We start from the raw sequence: 10,948 nt of genomic DNA, 5'->3' as shown, positions 1-10,948 counted from the left end.
AAGTCACCTTAGTCATGAGGCTTATACTTTGACATCTTAAGCAAACATCTCATTGAGGTGTGGACCCAGGATGATTGGGTATAAGTCGAAGTGTCCAAAAGTGTTTGGATAGCCCACAGAGGATTCATCGCTCCTTGCAATGAGATCTATACCCTATGGTCACTCGTTAGGATTATTACTCAAAGTCTTTAGCCAAAACATCACATGTTAAGAGTACAAAACTCTTAGACACATGTTAGAGTAATTTAAATCCACAGAATGAGAAAGTATTACTTAAGCTAGGTGTGACATAGTCAGCCTAGTAGGGACTGACACATAGACCATGTCTTGAACCAAGTGGGTATAAGACGAGTGAAAGGAACATGACATGACTTACTATAGTTATTGAAAGGTTTGGAAGTGGTTCCAAGATTAACCTATGATTTTCCAGTTAATTGGGGATCATGATGTACTACTAGGTGTCACTCATGATCATTCCATAATTAATGGTTAATTATGGACGACCAACATAACTGGGAACCTATAAGGTCACACACACTACGAGTTTATCTAAGAGATATAAAACGAGTTTAAGAATTAGATTCTCAGATCGAGAGAGATTAAGTCTGGTTAGACCAAATGAAGGGCAAATATGGAATCAGAATGACAAAACGGAAGTATGGATGAGCCACATCTTTGGAAGACGAGTTAGACACTCTTTAGTTTAATTAATGAACTACATTAGTTTGGTTCTTTTATTAAAAGAGGTTTGGTTATTGAACTATATGGTTTGATCTTGAACCAAACTTAAGGTTATTGATATAGATTGTGGGTTAAAATATACGGGTTTGGATTTGATCCAAATCCAATATATATATCGAAAAAGTATAACGTGAATTGAATTTTTTCCTTTTCTCGTCTTCTTCTCTCTGGTTTTCCCAATGCCGACGGAAAAAAGGGGTTTTTTCCCTTTCTGCGTCACCGTCGCAGCCGCCCAGCTCTACCTGTCAGCGTACGACGCCGGCCAGTGGACCTCCCGCCAACCAACAGCAGCCCCGATGCCGGCAGGAGTTGTCGTCGTCGCTCACCCACGCGCGTCGCAGTCGCTTAGCCGAGCACCACCGCGAGACAATCTTTTAGAAGGGTTGCCCAGCTGATTGTCGGCCATCTTCCAGTCTTCTGACGATTTCCAGATGTCCAGCAACTACTATAGCCGCTGGACAGCAGGGAGAACCTTCTAATTTAAATTACTTTTTAAACAACTTAATTCATTAATTTTAACTTAATTAATTTTTTTAACTTAAATTAATTTCTTAAATTAATTTCTAAACAACCTAATTAATTAATTTTTCAACTTAAATTAATTTCTAAACAACTTAATTAATTAATCTTTAACTTAATTATTTTTCAACTTAAATTAACTTCTTAAATTAAATTAATTTCTAAACAACTTAATTCTTAACTTAATTAATTTTAGTTTAAATTAATTTCTTAACTTAAATTAATTTTTAAACAACTTAATTAATTATTTCAAACCTTTTCCTCAATCTAAGATATATAAACATATATAAAGTGGTTAAAAATTAATTAAGTTGTTTAAAAATTAATTTAAGTTAAGAAATTAATTTAAACTAAAATTAATTAAGTTAAGAATTAAGTTGTTTAGAAATTAATTTAATTTAAGAAGTTAATTTAAGTTGAAAAATAATTAAGTTAAAGATTAATTAATTAAGTTGTTTAGAAATTAATTTAAGTTTAGAAATTAATTTAAGTTGAAAAATTAATTAATTAGGTTGTTTAGAAATTAATTTAAGAAATTAATTTAAGTTAAAAAAATTAATTAAGTTAAAATTAATGAATTAAGTTGTTTAAAAAGTAATTTAAATTAAGAAATTAATTAATTAATTTTGTTAAAAATTGATTAATTAAGTTGTTTAGAAATTAATTTAAGTTAAGAAATTAATTTAAGTTAAAAAAAATTAATTAAGTTAAAAATTTATTAAGTTAAAGATTAATTAATTAAGTTGTTTAGAAATTAATTTAAGTTGAAAAATTAATTAAATTAAAATCTTAGTTTAAAAATATTCATTTAAAATTGGTCCTTAAATGTCTAATTTTTAGTTACTAACTAACTATTAGAAGATAGCAATGTTTAAATGGTTAGTCAAGTTAAGTATTAATGTCCAGTTAGAAATTTATTGAAAAATGACTATTTAACTTGATCAATGTACTATTGTATTTTCCGCTTAGACTTATATTGATGCACTGATATAAGCATCTAAAGTCCAAGCAAAAGGCATCACATCTCACGTCATTTTATGTTTTTGAATTTACAATCAAGATAAACCTAGTGTATTTGTGAGATGTTCAATTCCTAGATCTATAGAATCATGTTTTCTATGGGTTCAATCTAAGGTAAGGCCAAAATAATTTTGAAACACTAAGAAAATGGAAATTTTTAGAAAGTAAATAATTTTCTTAGAATTTGAAAATTATCCGAATAAAATCCTCCCCCTTAACCTAAGGTCTTAGTTTTCAAGTATAAATAATATACTTATAATTTTTTGTAAACAAGTTTAAAGGAATTAATTATTAAATTTCAGATTGATTAATTAGAATTAATCATAATTTTATTTTATTTTATTTTATTTATTTTGAATTAATTTAACCTTACTCATCTCACCAGTCTAAGTTTTCAGACAAAAGGATCCTATGGTTTTGTGAGATGAGCTAAATTGAATTTCAGGGTTTGATTTAACTTGTATTAAATTCAAGTTTAAATTTGGGTTCAATAAACAGATATTCTTTGAATAAACTTCAAAGTTGTGGTGAGTCACCTGGACATCATTAGAGTAACCACCTCTTCAAAATTTACTAAATAGTCTGATCCACTGAACTTAGTATAAAATTTTGATCTAACCAACTAGGATTAGTAAGGGGTGGCTTCAGTTAATTCCACTAAACCAAATGCACCAGGTCGAAGACATATCTTCGTAGACATGCATAGACAGAGTTTTCTTAACCTACTATCATCCAAAACTTCTCCAGTATTATTTGTTAGGTTAAACTTTTATCCCTATTTAAGCTAATCCTAATTACCCAGCTGAGTAAACTATTATTTTTGGAGGTGCCAATTAATTTGGTGTCTCCCCCTGAATTGTTGTATTTGGGTTTAAGTTATAGGTTTATATCGATTATTTTTAGAGTTATAATAGACTTGGTTGTAGTTTGAGTTTAGATTAATTTTGTATTTATTTAATTTAAGTTTAGTTTTTGATTTATTTGATTTGATTTTATTCTTTAGGTTAGAATTTATCTTTGAAAGTTTAATCTTTGAGATTAAGTTTGAGTTATTTGGTTTATTTTGGTTTGGTTTTAGATAGTATATTTTATTTTTAGGCACATAGAATTGATTGAGTCCTACTTACGTGGTTAGGCACACTTTCGGAACCTAGACTTTGGTTTGATTCTTAGTTTGAGTGATTAGAGATATGAAGATTTTATTAGTCGAGTTGAACTTGTATCCGAGTCCAGACTTATTATACACAGTTCTTTGTGATCCAAATATCATATCTAGGTACTTGGATCTAGTTGTGAATTTTTCTAACAAATCTTTTAAATTGGTTACTTTAGTTTTCAATTTAGAGTTTTCTTCTTCAAGTCTTTTGACTTGAGTTGAGTTAGTGTTTTCTGCTTAGGAGTTTAATTGTTCATTAAGGTGTTGGTTTTCCTTAAGGAGTGAGTTATTTTGTTTTTTAGATTTTATAATTTTTTATTCAGACATGCAATTATTCTAAAAAAATTAGTGGTTAAGATAGAAGATACCTCGTTCGAACCTTCAGAAATAAGTGCAGATTTGTGGCTTGATTCATCTTCGGACTTGTTGCCTTGTTCCGACTCGCTTTCTGATTCTGATGCAGATGCTATCAGCGCGAGGTAGTTGTGATGCTTCTGATCTTTAACGTTCGATTCTTCCGAAGACGATTCGTCCCACGTCACCTTGAGTGCCTTCTTTCTTTAAGTTGTCTTGGGTTTATCCTCTTTTATTTTTGGATGCTCGTGCTTATAGTGTCCTTTCTTGTTACACCCGTAGCATGTGATCTTTGCCTTCGCGTCGTTTGATTTGATCACCTTTTATAGGTCCTTCTTCGTGAAGTTGTTCTTTTCTAGTGAACATTTTTCTGACCATGTTCACTAGTTGTTCTTCATCAGTTTCTGAGTTAGGTTCAAACTTTGACTTTAGTTTGTTCTTATTCTTGGCTTCTTTTGAGGAACCTACAAAAAATACAATACCTTTCTCGACCGGCTTTGAGTTAGTCCGTTCATGAAGTTTAAGTTCACAAAATTACTCATCTAGTTTTAATTTATTTAAGTTTCTCAAAACTTTATAAACATCTACTATAGATGTCAACAGTGCATTTCGAGGAAAAGAGTTCAAGGAATACCTGATTACATCCCTGTTCTCTAGTTGGTGACTGATTAGGCGAAGTTCGTTCAGAATGTTTTTTATTCTTGCATGTAGCTGAGTAGCCATTTCTCCATCTGTATTTTAATATTAAACAAATTATTTAATAATAAGTCACGCTTCGTTACCTTTGTATGGCTTGTGCCTTCGTGTGGTTTGATCAGTTTATCCCAGAGCTCCTTGGCATTCTAGAATGGGTCGACGTAATTCAGTTCTTCCTTAGCAAGCCCACACTAGATTATATTTATTGTCTTCGAGTCGATCTAGGCATTTTTCTTATCTTCTGAATTCCATCTTTCTAGGTTGATCGATGCTTTTTTTGCTTCGTCCACTGATGCCCTGTATCCTCATCGGATTGTGAACCATTGATTGATGTCAGTATTCAGGTACACCTCCATCCGCTTCTTCCAATATGAGAAGTCATCTTCATTGAAGAGTGGGGGGCAAACGGTCTTGTATCCTTCGATTTGAGCTATTTAGAGAGATGAAATCTTGCACACAAGGAAGAGGGAGAAAGAAATCCCAAGACTAAGTTTTAGATTAGCAGTGTGGGAGATAAATAAAATTGATTGGTGTTGCACTAATTTAGAGTATTTTGCAATGAAAAAACTTGTCCAAAGAGGTAATTGTACCAATTTAGATTATTTTGAAAAGCTTAAAAGTCAAAAAGAAATATTAAAAGAAATTTTAAAAATCACCCCCTTGCTTGATTGGTGGTTGCACCAATTTAAAATGATACCCACTCTGATACCACTTGTTGGATTGTAGAGACGCTAGAGGGAGGTGCATAGTGTTCGTTGAAAATCATGAGTTAAAATGAGTTACACAGCAAAAAATAAAAATAAAATAATACTAACAAAGTCAAGTTTTACTTGGTTTAGAGCTTGTGACGACTCCTACTCCAAGGCCCGCTATCATCGATCACTTTTGTTGGACAATCACTATCAGTTCGAATAATGAGTTACATAGATTGAGTACAAGAACTGAAATTAATTATTACTGACAAACAAAAAGGAAATTCAAATATTTCATTCTTCAAACTTCGAAGTATTTTTTTAGTGTCGTCGAAGCCTTTTTGAAGTAGCACACAAGAATGAAACTTGTAGCAGCTGTTGTTCTGAAGCTGCTGGTTGAAGGCCTTTATATAGGCCCATTCCGGACGCCTAGAGCCCGGGTGCCTGGACCTTACTGACGTCGCAAGATCTTATCTAAACTTGATCCATTAAGTTTATCCACTTCTAGGCGCTTGGACCCCCTTCGGGTGTCCGTACCTTCTTTTTCAGCCTTCACTTTCCTACAAAAAAGAGTTAGTCCAGGAATAAAAATTACCTTGTAAAACAGAGTTGACACATTAAAAATGTGATAGTAGTAGTAATTAGATTATGTCTCCTCGAGACCAGGATCTAGTCAAGGTCTCAGCTTAGATTTCCCAAATGGATCTAAGCTGGAACGATGCCTACAGTTCCCTCAACCGGAAACACATCATCACCGGATCTCTCCTCTAGTTGCTTACCTCCACTTACCAACTACAATTGCTTGACTTTGTCTTTGACCCACCAGGTCTTCCTGCCAATTGTCAAGTCCTGCAGACCCAATTGGACTTCGGCCGGTTGTCAGGTCCTGCGGAGTCAATTGGACTTTTTGCCAGATATCGAGTCTAGTAGACCTATCTAGATTTCGTACCAACTATTGAGTCTCGAGGACCTAGCTAGATTTCAGCCTGGTGTCGGTTCTTTTAAATTCATTAACTCTTGCACACTTGGTAAAGCAATTAGACCACAAAATACTCTAACTTTAAACCACTTGTCATTTATCAAAATCTAAGTTAGATCATTAGTGCAAATTGTAACAATACCTCCAACGTGATTCAATTTAGTTTTAAGCTCTCTGATCATTTCTTTATTTGTCACTTTTTCTAGTTGCTGCTTTGGAGGTAAGCCACAGATATGAATGTCTATGTGATATCATAGGTTGAACACCACTCTCGGATATTCTTGCCTTAGAATTATCTTCCATTATTTGAAATCAATTTATGTAGAATTCTGAACGATAACAAATATGCTGCTATAGAAATTTGATAACCATTTGCTTCGTTATTTTGGCTAGTGGTTCGACCTCTATTCATTTCGAAAAATAGTTCACTACTACTAACAAGAATTTTTTCTAGACAGGTGCTATAGGAAAGGACCCTACTATATCCATGCCCCACTGATCGAATGGGTAGGAGACAATGAAAGTTTTTAATAACTCTATGGGGTGATGTGGAATATTCTGGTGCTTTTAATAGGATAAACAAGTTCTCACTAACTGATCTGCATCACCTTGCAGAGTGGGCCAAAAATACCTGGCCAATAAAATTTTTTGAGCGAGAGATCGAGTGCTTGCATGACTACCACACACCCCTGATGTACTTCCTGTAAAATATATTGCATGTCGTCCGATCTGATGCATTTGAGTAGAGAACACGAGAAAACCCATTTATAAAGATGGTCTCCAATCATAGTGAACCGACTGACTCTCTTCTTGATTATACATGCTTATTCTCCATCTGCTGGTAAAATGTCATGCTGTAGAAATAAAATAATGGGTGTTCTCCAATCACTCTGCAACTTGAGGTCAACCTGTCTTTCAATCCAAGTTAATAGTAGTGTTTGTTCTATGGGCTTGTCCAGGGTTCATGGAACTATGGCAGAAGATAACTTGGCCAGGTCATCTGTTGTCTGATTTTTCGCTCGAGGAACCTTTTGTACGATTACCTCCTAGAATCCAACTCGAAGTTTCTCGAATGCTTCTACATAGAGCTTGAGTCACTCATTATTAATTTTAAAATTTCCCAATAGTTACTGAGCAGCTAACTGAGAATTTGAATAAATTAAAACTTGAGAAGCTCCCACATGTTTGGCGGCTTGCAGGCTGACTATTAACACTTCATATTCTGCTTCATTATTGGTAGCTTGATAATTTAGCTGAATAGATAGCTGCATTCTGTCTTCCCTGGGTGATATCATAAAAATATCTATGCTGCTACTTTGCCGAGTGGAGAACTCATCCATGTATATTTTCCAAGTTCCCTCAAACTCAGGCTTTTGTACCTCTGTTATGAAATCAGCTAAGGTTTGAACCTTGATGACCACTCAAGGTTGATATCGTATGTCATATTTGTCGAGCTCCGTGGTCCACTTAATTAACCTCTCAGAGGCTTCTGAGTTGACAAGTATTCGACCAAAAGCGCTATTAGTAAGTACTATGATTGGGTGAGAAAGGAAATAAAGATGCAACCTCCGAGCAGCTAAGACCAATCTATACGTTAATTTCTCGAGTACGGTGTAACGACACTCGGCTCCTTTTAATAATTGACTTAAAAAGTATACAGGTTGTTGCTCTTTTCCCTCTTGCCTTACTTCGAACAAATATTAGTTGGGGTTGAGCTTCAATCTGTATCACCTTAGAGTTTGGCAAGTTTCTTTCATATAAGTACACAAGTCGGTTGCATGGAGGGATTTAATAAGGATGTCGTCCATATAGACCTTCATATTTCGCCCAATCTACTTTCGGAACACTTTGTTCATGAGTCATTAGTAAGTAGCACCTGCATTCTTGAGTCCGAATGACATAATATTCTACCAATAAGTGTCTTCAGTAGTTATAAAGCTAACATTCTCCTAGTCGTCTTTGGCGAGCGATACTTGATGGTACTCCTAATAGGCGTCCAGCATACAAATTAGCTCACAACCAAAAGTTGAATCTACTACCTGATCAATCCTCGATAGGGGGCAGTAATCCTTGGGGTATGCTTTGTTGAGGTCCTGAAAGTCAATGTAGACCCTCCATTTTTTCCTAACTTGGACACTAGGACCATGTTGGCTAATCAGCTCAGGAACTGCACTTCTCGGATATAGCCGACCTTCAGTAGCTTGTCCACTTTTGCGCGGATGATCTTATTCTGGTCTGCTCTGAAATCTCTCTTTCTTTGCTTGACTCTTTGAGCTTCGAGAAAGACATGAAGTATGTGCTCCATGATCATGGAAGAGACTCCTATGATTTGCTTGGGCTCTCAAGCAAAAACATCATTATTATGTGTTAAACACGCAACAAGCTCTTCTTTAAGTTTCAGAGGTAGATCAGTAGCTACTTGGGTAGTGGCCTTTGATCGACCTGGATGAATCTGAACCTCTTCGTTCTCTTTATAGACCAGGGTGGGCGGTGCTTCCTGGATGGTGTTGACTTCCATCCGTTGGCTTTTTTGGGCGAAGTTGGCCTTGGTCTTGACGATTTCTTTGTAGCACATGTGTGCCACCAGTTGATTCCCCTTGACTTCACCCACTTGGCTGTTCACAGGAAATTTCACTTTCTGGTAGAAGGTTGAGACGACCGCCCGGAATTCATTTAGGGTCGGTCAGTTCAAAATAACATTGTAGGTCGAGGGCACGTCCATGACTATGAAAGTCGATCGACGCATCCTCACTAGGGGTTCCTCCCTTAAGAATATGACCAACTTTATTTGGCCGAGCGGATGAACCTTGTTGCCCATGAACCCATATAGAGGTGTGGTCATAGGTTGAAGCTCGCTCAAGTCTATTTATAGTTGCTCAAACGCCTATTTGGATATGAGCTGCTTGTGTTAACAAAAGTACAATAAATGTTATAATTAGCTATAACATCTTTAATTATCAAAGCATCATCATGGGGGACTTCCACCCCCTCTAGGTCATTAGACCCAAAGCTGATTTAGGGCTTGGCCACCTGCCCTACATTACAGCCAACTGCGTGAATCTCCAAGGGCGAGCATGTGACTTTCTCACTTGGTTGGAGCCTCCATCAGTTGAACCCTCGACGATCATTCCAATATCACCCCGGGCAGCGTTATTATGATTCTCCTCTTGTCGGGTTGGGAGCTCTAGTGGGGCCAAAGTGGGATCTTGTGTCGGGGTTGCTGGCGGTGGGGATGTTCTTTGTCATCATTCGGCCTCTCGCCATCTCTTCTTGAAGAGACATTCCGTCGTTGATAAGGGTGGAACCCCCGATGATTGTTGTTCTGGCAATTTGCCAGATAATAACAATCCTGGGTGTCATGAGTAGCTGATCGGTGGTATGTACACCACCTTTGCGGGGCTCCTCAAGGGGCTTTGGGATATTATTCTCACTTGGCCTCCACATGCTACATGGCCTGGGGGTTGTGGTTCTTAATGATGAGGTTGAGGACCTGTTCGGGGTCCCTTAGGTGGAGGAGGCGGATAATACTCAGTGCTCGGGCGCTAGAGTTACAGCAGGTGAAGTAAGCTTCTTCCTCAGGGCGACATTGCCTCTTCGACATTGATGAATTCGGCCGCTCGATCCAGCAGATGGTCGAAGTTCCTAGGAGGTCTCCTAACAAAGGAGCGGAAGAAGTCATTATCGGCGAGCCCTTGGGAGAAGACACTCACCAGAATTTTAGTGGTGACTGTGGGGACATACATAGTCACTTGATTAAATTTTTTGATATAGGCCCTGAGTGTCTCTTTGGGCCCCTACTTGAGCGAATAAAGGCTTAAGGATGTCTTCTGGTAATGGCGACTGCTGGCGAAGTGGTGAAGGGAAGTCTTGCAGAAATCATTAAAACTACGAATGGATTCGGCCGATAGTCGCTTAAACCATTTTTGTGCCCAATCGACGAGTGTAGTGAGGAATACTTGACACTTCACACCGTCCATATATTGATGAAGGAGGGCGGCGTGCTCAGATTTGAGGAGGTGATCCTTAGGATTTGTTGACCCTAAGCATTCTCTTATCGCCAGGGATTGATAATGTTTCGGCAGCTTGTCTTCTAGCACCCTCTAAGAGAATAGAGTGCTAATCTGCTAGGGAAAGCTACAAGTTGTTGGAGCTTTCCTTTGCACCCCTCTTGGATAGGTGCTTCTCTAAAGGATTCTTGATATGGTCCTTCTTGGCCCATGTGCTCGAGCGGCATGCGAAAGAGAGCTCGATGGCGCGTGATTAGTGAATGGGACGTCGGAGGCAAATGAGTTGAGCCTTTCTCCCTCACCCTTCTCTCCCTTTGATGGGTTGTTGTCGATGCGATGGGATTAGGTAATGGTAGAGTACCACTAGTAGCTACTTGTTGCCGTTGCAATAATTTTTGTGCTCAGGCGTCGATCAGCAAGTCTAGATCTTCTTGCATTAAGATGATGGTGATGAGCCGTCCAACTTCTCCCATCTCTAATCTTCATATTAAGGCGAAAGTTCCCACAAACGGTGTGAAATTTGATCTTATCTGAAGGTTGCAGAGATGACGTGCTGGGCACAGTGGCTTGATGGTTGACTGATAGAAGACTTTTTTACTTCATAGAAAAACTTACTTTCAATCCTACGCACATGGAGATGAGCCAACAAAATGTAGCGCTTAGAAATCAGGGGGGAGTCCTTGGCGAAGGCCCTTCGACACTCAAGTCAGTACAAGTTCAGACGGATGAATGAAGAAGAGTAGAGAACGTGGATGCGAGAGTAAGTTGCAGATGTTCAAAGAAT

The sequence above is a fragment of the Zingiber officinale genome, chromosome 1B, assembly GCF_018446385.1.
Source record: "Zingiber officinale cultivar Zhangliang chromosome 1B, Zo_v1.1, whole genome shotgun sequence".
Taxonomy (NCBI): domain Eukaryota; kingdom Viridiplantae; phylum Streptophyta; class Magnoliopsida; order Zingiberales; family Zingiberaceae; genus Zingiber; species Zingiber officinale.
Note: the sequence above shows the minus strand (reverse complement) of the source record.